Source organism: Lissotriton vulgaris, chromosome 1_1, assembly GCF_964263255.1.
Source record: "Lissotriton vulgaris chromosome 1_1, aLisVul1.2, whole genome shotgun sequence".
Classification (NCBI taxonomy): Eukaryota; Metazoa; Chordata; class Amphibia; order Caudata; family Salamandridae; genus Lissotriton; species Lissotriton vulgaris.
In genome coordinates this window covers 2050074704-2050091982 of record NC_141685.1, presented here as the reverse complement: position 1 = coordinate 2050091982, position 17279 = coordinate 2050074704, and positions in this window count along the sequence as shown.

The window sequence follows — 17279 nt, the reverse complement described above, 5'->3', positions numbered from 1 at the left end:
TTTGGTGCCTCCAGACAGGGAAGGCAAATAGTTTGACAGCATCGGCAGACGCTTTGTTTATATGGTCACTACTTCTTTCAAGATCTCTAACGCCTTAGTGATTTTGGGGAGGTACGACCATCATTTATGGTTAGATCTTGCTCCTCTTCTCGAACACCTTGCCGAAGATAAAAGGAAAGATGCGAAAGACCTCTTACAGGAGGTTGCTAGGGCTTCTTCGGAAGTGATTGGCTCAGCAATGTATTTGTCTTTCATTGCTTTCAGGTAAATGGCAGGTGCCGCTGTTCTTCGTAAACAGGGCTGGCTTAGGGCGACATCTTTGCACCCTGAAGTTCAATCGAAGGTTTTGGACATGCCCTTCAATGGGGAAAATCTGTTTGGGAAGCACATGGATGAGGAGCTACAGGGTATCAAAAAGGATACTGAAACTGCACGTTCCTTAGGCACGTTGCAACAAAGGCGCTTTCAGTCCTTTAGTGGAGGTAGAGGACGAGGTCAGTTCCAACAAAGATTGTCCTATCAGTCTTGCAGATTCCAACCATACACCCAACAAACTTACAGAACACAATATGGAGGACAGCAACTACAGCAGTTTTGTGCTTCCAATGTATCGTACAATCAGCAATCAGCTGGATGCAAGCCTGGGGATGAGGAAAATCACAGAATTCCTCTAGACAACAGTGACATTTGTCTCCCGACAGCCACCTCATCTCGACTTCAACCTCTGCAGTCCCATCAGCTCTCTATTTCTGAGCCAATGGCAAGCCATAATAAAGGAAAAATTGGTAATGGACAACATCCAACGGGCCACACCCTAGAATTTGTCCACAAGCCTCCTCAATCTCGGCCCTCAAAGAAAATGCATCATCATAATCTTCTGTTGTTAAAGCAAGAAATCTTGACCTTGCTAAAGATGGGGGCGATGAGGGAAGGGCTTTTATTCCAATTTTGTTCCACCTAAAGAAAAAGTGTGGGAAATGGAGACAGGTCATGGACCTCAGACAGCTGAACAAATACATCAATAACAATCATTCAGAATGTTGTCCCTACAACAGATTCTCTTATTCATAAACAAGGGAGATTTTAAAGCGTCCCTCGATCTCTTGGACGCATATTTTCACAACTCCATTCATGCGAAGAATTGCCAATTTCTAAGGTTCGAGGTTGCTGGGGATCACTACCAGTTCAAGGTTTTGCCCTTCGGCCTTCGCTCAGCTCCCAGAGTTTTCACGAAGTGTATGGCTCGGTAACAACTTTTCTGTGAAGACAGGGACACCAGATTTATCCCCACCTGGACGATTGGCTGGTGAAAGGGACTACGTTTCACTGTGCAAGAAAATCTATACAGGCTTGTCAACGGCTTTTCAAGTCTTTAGTATTGCAGCTCAACCTAGAGAAGTCACACTTGATTCCAAGTCAGAAGCATACTTTTCTTGGGCATTACTGAACACCAAGTTGATGAAGGCATTTCCTACTTCAGATCGGAAGCATAAGATAAGGTGCTTCACAACCCTTCTACGTGCAAGGGAGTCCACTTCTGTAAGAGTGTTCAAGTCTTTACTGGGGATGCTGTCATCATGCATCCCGTTAATTCCGAGTTGTCGGCTGCACATTAGGCCTCCCCAAGAGCAGTTAGGCATGCAGTGGATTCAGGCGCACAGCTCATTCGAGGACATCATATCTCTCTCTCTCTCTCTCTCTCTCTCTCTCTCTCTCTCTCTCTCTCTCTCTCTCTCTCTTTCTCTCTCTCTCAGACAATGAAGCAGGCTATGTCATTGTGGGAGAAAGAAAACAATATCTCTCCAGGCCTCTCGTTTCAAGCAACACAGACTTGTTAGATTATGAGCACGGATGCCTCAATGGACGTTTGGAGAGCTCATCTCCAGTAATTGCAAATCCACAGAGAATGGTCTGTTCAAGAAACGCTATTGCACTTTAATCTCTTGGAATTGAGGTCAGTTTTTCTGGGACTGAAGACATTTCTCCCAGGAATCCAGAGATCCTCTGTTCTGGTAAGAACGGACAATACCACAACAATGTTCTATCTGGCCAAACAAGGGGGCACCAGGTCTCTCACATTGTCTTAATAGGCCCATGAAATTTGTAAGTAGCTAATTCAGCACAAAATACCCATGCAAATAGAGCATTCGTCCGGGCGTGGACAACGATTGGGCGGATTCTCTAAGCAGAACCAATTCCCAATGTCACGAATGGGATTTAGATTGGGAACAGCTGCGACAAGTCTTCAAACTGTGGGGTACTCCAAAACTGGATCTCTTCATGACAGCAAGCAACAAAAAGTGCGAAAGGTTTGCCAGCAGGTTTCCTCAGGCAAACTCTTGGGGGAACGCTCTGCAGATACAATTGATGGGGACGTTCGCCTACGCTTTCCGGCTGTTTCCTCTCATTCAGAGAGTGTTGATCAAGATGAAGAAGGAACCATGTCATCTCACTCTCATAGCTCCGGCATGGCAGAGGCAGTTTTGGTTTACAGAGCTTCTCCTGTGCTTGATATCTTCGCACATTCTCTTTCCTCCACTGCCAAACCTGCTGTTCATGAACAACGGACAGATCGTTCATCCTCAGATAAACACTAAGTTGATCAGCTTAGAACCTCACGACTATAAATGCACAGATTTAGACATCGCTCCAGATTGCAGGTCCATCCTTCAGCGGGCCAGAGCTGCATCCACTAATAGATCATACGCTGCAAAATGGAAGAGGTTCTGCCATTGGTGCGTAGAGAAGGACATAATCCTTTGCTCTCGACCCAGGAGCAAGTCTTGCGTTACCTGCTACATTTAGCTAAGTCAAAATTTGCTCATTCATCAATGAAAGTACACTTGGCTGCAATTTCTACTCTGATACAAGCATGTGAATCTATGAAGGATTCAATACTGGAGAAAAACAAGTTACTTACCTGTACACTGTGGTACTCCAGTATTGATATCTTTCATAGATTCAGATGCTGCCTTCCTTCCTCCCCGTCTAGGCTTGCCACTTCTTACTTTATGCTACTTCTTAATCTTAGCACACTTGTGCCCGAAATCTGAGGTATGGTGGCTCTGAAGGGGAGTTGCGGTCTAGGGCTCGACTCTGATTGGTCAAAGTTTCGAGCTACAAAAAGATGCTGACAAATGCTAAAAACTTTCATTCCCTTCGGTGGCTTCTAATGCACTTCTATGGTATTACTCATCTAACTACCACAAGACTCCTGCAATGACGACGGAGAAGATACAAGTCAGTGACTCTATGAAAGATATCAATTCTGGAGAACCACAGTGTACAGGTAAGTAACTTGTTTTTTATATGTGTTTGCGTCCGTGCACATATTGTATTAGCGCACACACGCAAACGCACATAAACACAGATATACTGGGGCACACAGCGACAATTAGCAATGGTGCAGTATTTGCTAAAACGGCTCCATATGTTCGATAGTGATGCAAGAAACATGGTTTAGTTTTTTCCTTACTGAGCAACTGCCTGACCTAACTTAAAGTGAAACTAGTTGCAAGTCATGTTGTCTTGTCTGATGTTTGTCAAGAGTATATCCTTTTCTGAGTGGAATCATTGGACAAAATGTATTAAAATACGTTGTAACCATGGTAATCAACTGCCCTTCCAGCAAAAGAATTAAAGTATCACAAACATTTGTTTGCAACTTCTACAAACACAGTGATATTGTCGGCAAATCTTTATCATTATACAGGACCTAGTAACTGCTACCTGTGACAAACGAAAAGGTAATAAGCAGGATCACAATGACACCAAGATTCTTTGGTGAAAGAAAATGTACAGCTGAATAATTTACAGACCACAGTCATGCTCACACCTTCCGATGCACCTCACTGTTGACCTTTTGGATGGTTTTCCTGCTCTGGATTCCCAGATAATATTTGTAGATTTTCTGTGAAAAGAATAACGAAGAAGGAACACACTACTTTTCCTCCTTATGAACTGGTTAAAGGATAGGGCAAGACAAGACAAGGCTTCTCTAACACGACCAAAAAAATGTTCTTCCTTTAAAGAATTTTGGAGCCCTCCTTGATTCTCCCCCCCCACAGGTAAACTCCATTCCATAACCTTGCATCACACCAGTTCCTGTTTTTGCATTCGTCAGGAGGAGCAGAGTGTTAGACTTCTCTGCGTCTTTCATTTAGTACCACTTTGTTTCCCGGTCTTCAACTCCTAAATGATTCTTGTCGTTTGCTTCAAGATTCTAAAAGTGCATTAGCTAGCACTAGTAGTTCTTAGTGGGTGAACTGCATTAGGCCTGCATGCCTTGTCTAGGGAACTGACATTCACTAAGTTCTTTCCATTTCTGTCCTGGATCTCATTTGTAGTCTGCTGCCCTCCTCACCTAATAAGTCATTGCAATATATGATTCAAAGGTATGCAAACATGATTTGTGTTGTTATGGTTGCTGTCTTTGATTCACTCTACGTTCTGCCTTGATGGGGTATAGAAAAAGTGTCAGGAACTGATGTCATTGAGCAGGTTGGGGGCTTTTATATACCGGTGATGTCATGTCCAGCAGGCAAAGTCGTAGCTGGAGCTACATGGTGCCACCAGACATTGCTGAAATCATGCTGCTAGGAGAGGAATTTTCCCAACCTGTCTGATGTCTTGGAAGTATTCTGAAGTTGAGGAACGTGCAGAAAGATTATGTATCCATCAGAAATATCATTATTAATGTTATGTAATTTTTACATTGGCACAAAGGACAATCGTGGTGGTACATCTCTAACAAAGATCATGTATACACTCCTTCCTGCCCTTGATCAGGTGAAAGCTCCTTTCAAAGAGCTAGAGAGCAAAGTTCAAGACCAAGCATCATAAGAAAAGTAAGTACAACAAGCAGAAAGAGGGTCAAAACAGACTAAGACCTGTTCACGCTCCTGCAGAAACCGGTGCCACTGATTCTGAGTTAACCTAGTCTCCTCTGCTTCCATTGAGAATTACTTAGGTGACAAATTTGGGGGTTTATGTTTTCACAGTTCCTCTTGAGCAGTTTCTCAGCACTAGTAAAAAGAAATAAATTGTTCCTCACGTTTACAGTTTTCTCCTGATACTCTTCAATCTCGGTTGGGGTCTGTTTTTCGAGCCCAAGACACTTATCCTCCACCAGTGACAAATGTGCAGGTGCCAACTCTAGTGGTATTTAACATTTACAAATTTACATTAATGTCATATGTGACTTATCCTCAATTGGCATTTCTGGACCAGCCATCTTATTCCTTTATTCTTTTGATACATGCAGTGTTTTGCATGATTTCTCTATTGTTCCTCCATACATTAGAATGTAAGCAATCTTAAAGTTTCACAAGAAGTTAAATATTTGTGTGTGGCTTTAAAAAATATAATCACCTGTCAAAACACAACAGAATATTGAGCATCCTGCCTATTAAGGAACTGATTTGTTTTAAAATTGTAGTTATTATATGGAATTCAGTGCAGTAGGATTGATCACTTCCAAACTGAGAAGCGTGCCAGGGAACTATATTAATATTTGGTCGGGGGCCTTGGGTATGAACCGTTTTAAGGAACAATGGTCCCCAACAAGGAAGTTATAAGGTCAAAGCATATTAAAATAGAGATACAATGATGTACGCTTTTTATTTCCTATTGGACTTGATCATTAAATTTACATGGTAAAAGGAAAAACATACAAATGGGAGCATAATTATACCAAGGAATTCAGGCAAACCAAGAAAGTGCAGCCAAACAATGTTCAATGTACTGGCCACTAATGAACAATTGGCGCAACCTAGCACATATTGCCACAGGCATCCATTAAAAAAAAATATATTATGTCCTCATTTTGCCAAATATCTTGATGAGTTTATACTCTTTTCTTCCTATGTCTTGTAGTGGAGGACCTGACCAAAGACCATAGAACAAGAGCCTTGTATATTAGCCCACAAGTATGCAGCTGTTTCCAATTCCATCTCCGCATGCTAACTGGGCCAACTCGGAAATAAGAAGATAATATGACCAAGAGAGTAGATGGCATAATCATCCGGCTCACGTTTCCTTTTCTCTCCACTTTATCAACGGAGCCCATACTCTCCCTGCTTTTCTGATCACACGTCATATCAGATTCACTAATACATACAACACTCTTCAGGTATTCAGAAAAAATCGGAGGGTTCCCGGAGTTCCATAATGTACAAATTTCTCGTCTTGCTAACAAAACAGCGTAAAACAAAAAAGTGGATTCTACAGCAGAAATTTGCATTTCTGTATCAAACTAAGTCCAAAAAAGATTAAACTAATTGTTACTTTTAGTTGTATTCCAATGATTTCTTCCAGGAAAACATTAATCGCATTCCGAAAAGGGACGACTTTTGAACATAACATGAACATATGTATATTATCGCCTTCATCTGCATACACCTAGGACATGGGTAGTCCTTGCCAGTAACCTTCGAATGTTTTACAGGAGACCAATATACCCGATAAGTGCTGAACAAGTGGTTTCGTTTTAGTGGTGCTCATTTTACTACTTTTCGCAATGTATCTTATGAGTTACTCTACATTTGGATCAAGTCTCGGTTTTCAAACTCCTCGCCCCACAGTTTAGAAATTTCATTCTCGATATTTCCGTCTGCCTACATAATAGCCCAATACCAGAACGATGTTTCCTTATGCCACTGTCCGGTTCTCATTACTTGATCTGATTTATCATTTTCCACTTCTGCCCAATCTTGCCTTGCCCACCAAGAGCTAAGTTGATAATATTTGAACCTTGTCAGTAGACTGTTGGTGCAGTTGCTCAAAGCTACCCAGCTCATCAAGTTACTACCAACCTTAAGGTCTGCCCAGCGACAAAAACCACCACTTATCAAAGGTTGACTTAATTGGTGCCTCAAGCACTCCGGTGTACTGGGAGAATCCCAAATTGGTGCCCATGGTGAGAAATATGCAATTCTTAATGTTTTTCACACATACATCCATGTGTTCAGTGCAGACTTTAAAATCTTAAGCCGTACCTTTTTAAAAATAATTTAGGGTCCCCGTACTTGAAAAGAAAACCAATTTGACCTTGAGGTATGTCGGCTAATAATGCCTCAAAGAGTGCCCCTATCGATGAATTGTTGACTTTGTTGGCCAGAATACGGACATTCTTAAATTGGAAAGCATAACAATCTATAAAAATATCTGGTAATGCCAGTCCTCCAATACCTAATCACCTACGCAATTTTTTCCAGGAAATCCTGGGACCTTTCGATGCCCAAATAAAACTCCCTTTTCTTCCTTGAAGTTTTGCTATGTCTTTCTTTTGGAATGTCAATGGGATAGTATTAAACAGGAATGTCACTTTTGGGAGAATAATCATTTTATGAGGTTGACCCTTCCATAAATAGTAAGGTAAGTTCGCCCATTTAGAAAGTAAACCTATGACATTGTCGCTAACTTTCTTCCAATTTACTTTTATAATATCTTCAATATTCTGGGTTATTTGAACTCCTAGGTATCTTATTTGATTCTTCGCTCCACTACTTACCATCCCTGGTTCCAATCCATAATTTCAGTTTTTCCTGGGTCCACTTTATACCCTGGTATGTGGCGAAAACCTCTGCCTTCCTCATCAGATTTGTGATTGCCTCATGCTGGTTGATTGTATAAAGCAGCAAGTCATGTGAATACAGCCCTAACTTAACTTCATAAGTATGGGATTTGAAAGGAGAAATAGCCATGTCAGACCTAATCAAATAAGCTAAAGGCTCAAATATATATTAAAAAGAAGCGGGGCAAGGGGACAACCCTGCCTTGTCCCTCTTAAGATTTCAAACCATTCTGGCCACCCAGGCTGCAATAATACCAGAACAGATCTTGTAATCTGTATTCGATAACGAGATCGGCCTATATGAGTCTATCTTCCGTGGATCCTTATTAGGTTTCTGAATCATAGTGACTGTAGCTTCTAACCAGGATTCAGGAATCTTTTTTCGACCCATATACACCTTATTAAATAAGATTTCTGGACCAGGAGTTAAAATATCGATAATAGAGAGAAATACTTCCAAAGGGAGACCGTCCGGCCCAGCTGCCTTTCCCTTAACCAAGCACTGGGTACTTTTCTCACCCTTTTAAATCTCTCCTTCTAGATTTTTCAATTGGAGGGGGAAAACATGGCAGCACGCTGATGCCTGTTGCTGGAGCTCCTGGACGAGGCGGAGAGAGGCAGACAAACACTAAAACTGTTAAAATCGTGTGGATTGAACTATGCAGGAAGCGCTGCAACATAGTGTGAAAATTTAAAGTATACAATACCGTGCTCCAGGCTATATGAGTGCAGTGGTGGTGAAAGGACACGGAGCCTAGCGTCGGGTGGCCACTATATGGAGAAAGACTATAGCGGCGATTCTGGTGATCGACTTCCGGGTTAATAGAGGAAGCGCGGCGATACTAGGGGGAAGGAGGCCGAGATACTGGTAGAGCATAGCAGAGACAGTATTAGAGACAAAGCTAAGACTATTTTTGTATTTCAAAGCGTGCAAAGTGCCCAACAGACCTCCCAATGGTGGCAAGCTGGTAGGAATAGAGGGGAGAGGACAACACAGGCACTGGAGGGGGCTTTGGGAGTGCAGAGGTCAATGGTAGAGCTTTCCCCTATTGCTTTAAAAGCTGGTCAAGATTTTAGTAGTGGGGGGGGCGGTTTTGTGGACATTGGGCAGAATACAGGAGTGGAAGTTAAATCCACTCTATTGTTCCCTCTAAGTGAACAAGGCCAGGTGAAAGGTTCATTGGAGTACCCAATAGAAAGTGAACCAGTAGTACTGAAGGGTCATGTGAGGAACCGGTACCAGTTGAGATCACTCCCTGAAGGAAGAAAGAAAGATAGAGGGGGGAAAGGAGGGGCAAATTGGGAGCAGTCACCCAAGGAAGCTACTGTCGTCGCCCCAGTTTACCCTAAAAAGAAAGCCTCCAAAGGCCCTGGAAAATTCTGGAGGTGAGGGCAGAAGGAGGTGCGAGTTCCAGCAAAACCAACGCCCTCTTTGAAGGCATATTTTAAAGTCATAGAACACGTCACAAGCGCACAAACTGCGTAAATTAAGGAGAAGAAAACTTTGACGCAAACAAACCCCGTTCCTCTCCGTGTGGAGAATAGATTTTTTGTATTAGCTGGATTGCCTTCCAATGACGAAGGGCAACATGTTGAAGAAGTTAGGGCACTAACTAGTGGCAATGGTAGAATTGTGGAGCGGATTCTGCCGCAGTATATATTGTAGCCTTAATAGTAGTCCCAATACTAGTTTCAATCTGGGTACCATCTCCAGCCCTTCCATTAAGGTACATAGAAGCTTATAATTTCCCCACAGAGGAATGAATAACTCAAAGCAAGGGGAGAATTGCCAGGAGTGCATAATTGACCGAAGAGGTGGGGGTTATGAAAAATCTATTGAAAAATTGGGGATATTTTGGCACGTACTGGTACCTTGGAGGGGGAAGTTAAAACCTTGTCAGTAACTGTCTCGGAAAACTCTAAAGATATTGAATGGTTAAGGAAACAGAATAGAGGGTTACAAGATGATTTAGAAAGACTAGAAACTCAATCCCGTCTCAACAACTTGAGGTTACTACAAATTCCAGAGGAGGCTGAGAAGGGAGATGTTAAAACTTTTATTTGTGCCTTTCTAAGGGATATTATGCCTGATAAGTGCTATTGCACTTTAATCTCTTGGAATTGAGGTCAGTTTTTCTGGGACTGAAGACATTTCTCCCAGGAATCCAGAGATCCTCTGTTCTGGTAAGAACGGACAATACCACAACAATGTTCTATCTGGCCAAACAAGGGGGCACCAGGTCTCTCACATTGTCTTAATAGGCCCATGAAATTTGTAAGTAGCTAATTCAGCACAAAATACCCATGCAAATAGAGCATTCGTCCGGGCGTGGACAACGATTGGGCGGATTCTCTAAGCAGAACCAATTCCCAATGTCACGAATGGGATTTAGATTGGGAACAGCTGCGACAAGTCTTCAAACTGTGGGGTACTCCAAAACTGGATCTCTTCATGACAGCAAGCAACAAAAAGTGCGAAAGGTTTGCCAGCAGGTTTCCTCAGGCAAACTCTTGGGGGAACGCTCTGCAGATACAATTGATGGGGACGTTCGCCTACGCTTTCCGGCTGTTTCCTCTCATTCAGAGAGTGTTGATCAAGATGAAGAAGGAACCATGTCATCTCACTCTCATAGCTCCGGCATGGCAGAGGCAGTTTTGGTTTACAGAGCTTCTCCTGTGCTTGATATCTTCGCACATTCTCTTTCCTCCACTGCCAAACCTGCTGTTCATGAACAACGGACAGATCGTTCATCCTCAGATAAACACTAAGTTGATCAGCTTAGAACCTCACGACTATAAATGCACAGATTTAGACATCGCTCCAGATTGCAGGTCCATCCTTCAGCGGGCCAGAGCTGCATCCACTAATAGATCATACGCTGCAAAATGGAAGAGGTTCTGCCATTGGTGCGTAGAGAAGGACATAATCCTTTGCTCTCGACCCAGGAGCAAGTCTTGCGTTACCTGCTACATTTAGCTAAGTCAAAATTTGCTCATTCATCAATGAAAGTACACTTGGCTGCAATTTCTACTCTGATACAAGCATGTGAATCTATGAAGGATTCAATACTGGAGAAAAACAAGTTACTTACCTGTACACTGTGGTACTCCAGTATTGATATCTTTCATAGATTCAGATGCTGCCTTCCTTCCTCCCCGTCTAGGCTTGCCACTTCTTACTTTATGCTACTTCTTAATCTTAGCACACTTGTGCCCGAAATCTGAGGTATGGTGGCTCTGAAGGGGAGTTGCGGTCTAGGGCTCGACTCTGATTGGTCAAAGTTTCGAGCTACAAAAAGATGCTGACAAATGCTAAAAACTTTCATTCCCTTCGGTGGCTTCTAATGCACTTCTATGGTATTACTCATCTAACTACCACAAGACTCCTGCAATGACGACGGAGAAGATACAAGTCAGTGACTCTATGAAAGATATCAATTCTGGAGAACCACAGTGTACAGGTAAGTAACTTGTTTTTTATATGTGTTTGCGTCCGTGCACATATTGTATTAGCGCACACACGCAAACGCACATAAACACAGATATACTGGGGCACACAGCGACAATTAGCAATGGTGCAGTATTTGCTAAAACGGCTCCATATGTTCGATAGTGATGCAAGAAACATGGTTTAGTTTTTTCCTTACTGAGCAACTGCCTGACCTAACTTAAAGTGAAACTAGTTGCAAGTCATGTTGTCTTGTCTGATGTTTGTCAAGAGTATATCCTTTTCTGAGTGGAATCATTGGACAAAATGTATTAAAATACGTTGTAACCATGGTAATCAACTGCCCTTCCAGCAAAAGAATTAAAGTATCACAAACATTTGTTTGCAACTTCTACAAACACAGTGATATTGTCGGCAAATCTTTATCATTATACAGGACCTAGTAACTGCTACCTGTGACAAACGAAAAGGTAATAAGCAGGATCACAATGACACCAAGATTCTTTGGTGAAAGAAAATGTACAGCTGAATAATTTACAGACCACAGTCATGCTCACACCTTCCGATGCACCTCACTGTTGACCTTTTGGATGGTTTTCCTGCTCTGGATTCCCAGATAATATTTGTAGATTTTCTGTGAAAAGAATAACGAAGAAGGAACACACTACTTTTCCTCCTTATGAACTGGTTAAAGGATAGGGCAAGACAAGACAAGGCTTCTCTAACACGACCAAAAAAATGTTCTTCCTTTAAAGAATTTTGGAGCCCTCCTTGATTCTCCCCCCCCACAGGTAAACTCCATTCCATAACCTTGCATCACACCAGTTCCTGTTTTTGCATTCGTCAGGAGGAGCAGAGTGTTAGACTTCTCTGCGTCTTTCATTTAGTACCACTTTGTTTCCCGGTCTTCAACTCCTAAATGATTCTTGTCGTTTGCTTCAAGATTCTAAAAGTGCATTAGCTAGCACTAGTAGTTCTTAGTGGGTGAACTGCATTAGGCCTGCATGCCTTGTCTAGGGAACTGACATTCACTAAGTTCTTTCCATTTCTGTCCTGGATCTCATTTGTAGTCTGCTGCCCTCCTCACCTAATAAGTCATTGCAATATATGATTCAAAGGTATGCAAACATGATTTGTGTTGTTATGGTTGCTGTCTTTGATTCACTCTACGTTCTGCCTTGATGGGGTATAGAAAAAGTGTCAGGAACTGATGTCATTGAGCAGGTTGGGGGCTTTTATATACCGGTGATGTCATGTCCAGCAGGCAAAGTCGTAGCTGGAGCTACATGGTGCCACCAGACATTGCTGAAATCATGCTGCTAGGAGAGGAATTTTCCCAACCTGTCTGATGTCTTGGAAGTATTCTGAAGTTGAGGAACGTGCAGAAAGATTATGTATCCATCAGAAATATCATTATTAATGTTATGTAATTTTTACATTGGCACAAAGGACAATCGTGGTGGTACATCTCTAACAAAGATCATGTATACACTCCTTCCTGCCCTTGATCAGGTGAAAGCTCCTTTCAAAGAGCTAGAGAGCAAAGTTCAAGACCAAGCATCATAAGAAAAGTAAGTACAACAAGCAGAAAGAGGGTCAAAACAGACTAAGACCTGTTCACGCTCCTGCAGAAACCGGTGCCACTGATTCTGAGTTAACCTAGTCTCCTCTGCTTCCATTGAGAATTACTTAGGTGACAAATTTGGGGGTTTATGTTTTCACAGTTCCTCTTGAGCAGTTTCTCAGCACTAGTAAAAAGAAATAAATTGTTCCTCACGTTTACAGTTTTCTCCTGATACTCTTCAATCTCGGTTGGGGTCTGTTTTTCGAGCCCAAGACACTTATCCTCCACCAGTGACAAATGTGCAGGTGCCAACTCTAGTGGTATTTAACATTTACAAATTTACATTAATGTCATATGTGACTTATCCTCAATTGGCATTTCTGGACCAGCCATCTTATTCCTTTATTCTTTTGATACATGCAGTGTTTTGCATGATTTCTCTATTGTTCCTCCATACATTAGAATGTAAGCAATCTTAAAGTTTCACAAGAAGTTAAATATTTGTGTGTGGCTTTAAAAAATATAATCACCTGTCAAAACACAACAGAATATTGAGCATCCTGCCTATTAAGGAACTGATTTGTTTTAAAATTGTAGTTATTATATGGAATTCAGTGCAGTAGGATTGATCACTTCCAAACTGAGAAGCGTGCCAGGGAACTATATTAATATTTGGTCGGGGGCCTTGGGTATGAACCGTTTTAAGGAACAATGGTCCCCAACAAGGAAGTTATAAGGTCAAAGCATATTAAAATAGAGATACAATGATGTACGCTTTTTATTTCCTATTGGACTTGATCATTAAATTTACATGGTAAAAGGAAAAACATACAAATGGGAGCATAATTATACCAAGGAATTCAGGCAAACCAAGAAAGTGCAGCCAAACAATGTTCAATGTACTGGCCACTAATGAACAATTGGCGCAACCTAGCACATATTGCCACAGGCATCCATTAAAAAAAAATATATTATGTCCTCATTTTGCCAAATATCTTGATGAGTTTATACTCTTTTCTTCCTATGTCTTGTAGTGGAGGACCTGACCAAAGACCATAGAACAAGAGCCTTGTATATTAGCCCACAAGTATGCAGCTGTTTCCAATTCCATCTCCGCATGCTAACTGGGCCAACTCGGAAATAAGAAGATAATATGACCAAGAGAGTAGATGGCATAATCATCCGGCTCACGTTTCCTTTTCTCTCCACTTTATCAACGGAGCCCATACTCTCCCTGCTTTTCTGATCACACGTCATATCAGATTCACTAATACATACAACACTCTTCAGGTATTCAGAAAAAATCGGAGGGTTCCCGGAGTTCCATAATGTACAAATTTCTCGTCTTGCTAACAAAACAGCGTAAAACAAAAAAGTGGATTCTACAGCAGAAATTTGCATTTCTGTATCAAACTAAGTCCAAAAAAGATTAAACTAATTGTTACTTTTAGTTGTATTCCAATGATTTCTTCCAGGAAAACATTAATCGCATTCCGAAAAGGGACGACTTTTGAACATAACATGAACATATGTATATTATCGCCTTCATCTGCATACACCTAGGACATGGGTAGTCCTTGCCAGTAACCTTCGAATGTTTTACAGGAGACCAATATACCCGATAAGTGCTGAACAAGTGGTTTCGTTTTAGTGGTGCTCATTTTACTACTTTTCGCAATGTATCTTATGAGTTACTCTACATTTGGATCAAGTCTCGGTTTTCAAACTCCTCGCCCCACAGTTTAGAAATTTCATTCTCGATATTTCCGTCTGCCTACATAATAGCCCAATACCAGAACGATGTTTCCTTATGCCACTGTCCGGTTCTCATTACTTGATCTGATTTATCATTTTCCACTTCTGCCCAATCTTGCCTTGCCCACCAAGAGCTAAGTTGATAATATTTGAACCTTGTCAGTAGACTGTTGGTGCAGTTGCTCAAAGCTACCCAGCTCATCAAGTTACTACCAACCTTAAGGTCTGCCCAGCGACAAAAACCACCACTTATCAAAGGTTGACTTAATTGGTGCCTCAAGCACTCCGGTGTACTGGGAGAATCCCAAATTGGTGCCCATGGTGAGAAATATGCAATTCTTAATGTTTTTCACACATACATCCATGTGTTCAGTGCAGACTTTAAAATCTTAAGCCGTACCTTTTTAAAAATAATTTAGGGTCCCCGTACTTGAAAAGAAAACCAATTTGACCTTGAGGTATGTCGGCTAATAATGCCTCAAAGAGTGCCCCTATCGATGAATTGTTGACTTTGTTGGCCAGAATACGGACATTCTTAAATTGGAAAGCATAACAATCTATAAAAATATCTGGTAATGCCAGTCCTCCAATACCTAATCACCTACGCAATTTTTTCCAGGAAATCCTGGGACCTTTCGATGCCCAAATAAAACTCCCTTTTCTTCCTTGAAGTTTTGCTATGTCTTTCTTTTGGAATGTCAATGGGATAGTATTAAACAGGAATGTCACTTTTGGGAGAATAATCATTTTATGAGGTTGACCCTTCCATAAATAGTAAGGTAAGTTCGCCCATTTAGAAAGTAAACCTATGACATTGTCGCTAACTTTCTTCCAATTTACTTTTATAATATCTTCAATATTCTGGGTTATTTGAACTCCTAGGTATCTTATTTGATTCTTCGCTCCACTACTTACCATCCCTGGTTCCAATCCATAATTTCAGTTTTTCCTGGGTTCACTTTATACCCTGGTATGTGGCGAAAACCTCTGCCTTCCTCATCAGATTTGTGATTGCCTCATGCTGGTTGATTGTATAAAGCAGCAAGTCATGTGAATACAGCCCTAACTTAACTTCATAAGTATGGGATTTGAAAGGAGAAATAGCCATGTCAGACCTAATCAAATAAGCTAAAGGCTCAAATATATATTAAAAAGAAGCGGGGCAAGGGGACAACCCTGCCTTGTCCCTCTTAAGATTTCAAACCATTCTGGCCACCCAGGCTGCAATAATACCAGAACAGATCTTGTAATCTGTATTCGATAACGAGATCGGCCTATATGAGTCTATCTTCCGTGGATCCTTATTAGGTTTCTGAATCATAGTGACTGTAGCTTCTAACCAGGATTCAGGAATCTTTTTTCGACCCATATACACCTTATTAAATAAGATTTCTGGACCAGGAGTTAAAATATCGATAATAGAGAGAAATACTTCCAAAGGGAGACCGTCCGGCCCAGCTGCCTTTCCCTTAACCAAGCACTGGGTACTTTTCTCACCCTTTTAAATCTCTCCTTCTAGATTTTTCAATTGGAGGGGGAAAACATGGCAGCACGCTGATGCCTGTTGCTGGAGCTCCTGGACGAGGCGGAGAGAGGCAGACAAACACTAAAACTGTTAAAATCGTGTGGATTGAACTATGCAGGAAGCGCTGCAACATAGTGTGAAAATTTAAAGTATACAATACCGTGCTCCAGGCTATATGAGTGCAGTGGTGGTGAAAGGACACGGAGCCTAGCGTCGGGTGGCCACTATATGGAGAAAGACTATAGCGGCGATTCTGGTGATCGACTTCCGGGTTAATAGAGGAAGCGCGGCGATACTAGGGGGAAGGAGGCCGAGATACTGGTAGAGCATAGCAGAGACAGTATTAGAGACAAAGCTAAGACTATTTTTGTATTTCAAAGCGTGCAAAGTGCCCAACAGACCTCCCAATGGTGGCAAGCTGGTAGGAATAGAGGGGAGAGGACAACACAGGCACTGGAGGGGGCTTTGGGAGTGCAGAGGTCAATGGTAGAGCTTTCCCCTATTGCTTTAAAAGCTGGTCAAGATTTTAGTAGTGGGGGGGGCGGTTTTGTGGACATTGGGCAGAATACAGGAGTGGAAGTTAAATCCACTCTATTGTTCCCTCTAAGTGAACAAGGCCAGGTGAAAGGTTCATTGGAGTACCCAATAGAAAGTGAACCAGTAGTACTGAAGGGTCATGTGAGGAACCGGTACCAGTTGAGATCACTCCCTGAAGGAAGAAAGAAAGATAGAGGGGGGAAAGGAGGGGCAAATTGGGAGCAGTCACCCAAGGAAGCTACTGTCGTCGCCCCAGTTTACCCTAAAAAGAAAGCCTCCAAAGGCCCTGGAAAATTCTGGAGGTGAGGGCAGAAGGAGGTGCGAGTTCCAGCAAAACCAACGCCCTCTTTGAAGGCATATTTTAAAGTCATAGAACACGTCACAAGCGCACAAACTGCGTAAATTAAGGAGAAGAAAACTTTGACGCAAACAAACCCCGTTCCTCTCCGTGTGGAGAATAGATTTTTTGTATTAGCTGGATTGCCTTCCAATGACGAAGGGCAACATGTTGAAGAAGTTAGGGCACTAACTAGTGGCAATGGTAGAATTGTGGAGCGGATTCTGCCGCAGTATATATTGTAGCCTTAATAGTAGTCCCAATACTAGTTTCAATCTGGGTACCATCTCCAGCCCTTCCATTAAGGTACATAGAAGCTTATAATTTCCCCACAGAGGAATGAATAACTCAAAGCAAGGGGAGAATTGCCAGGAGTGCATAATTGACCGAAGAGGTGGGGGTTATGAAAAATCTATTGAAAAATTGGGGATATTTTGGCACGTACTGGTACCTTGGAGGGGGAAGTTAAAACCTTGTCAGTAACTGTCTCGGAAAACTCTAAAGATATTGAATGGTTAAGGAAACAGAATAGAGGGTTAC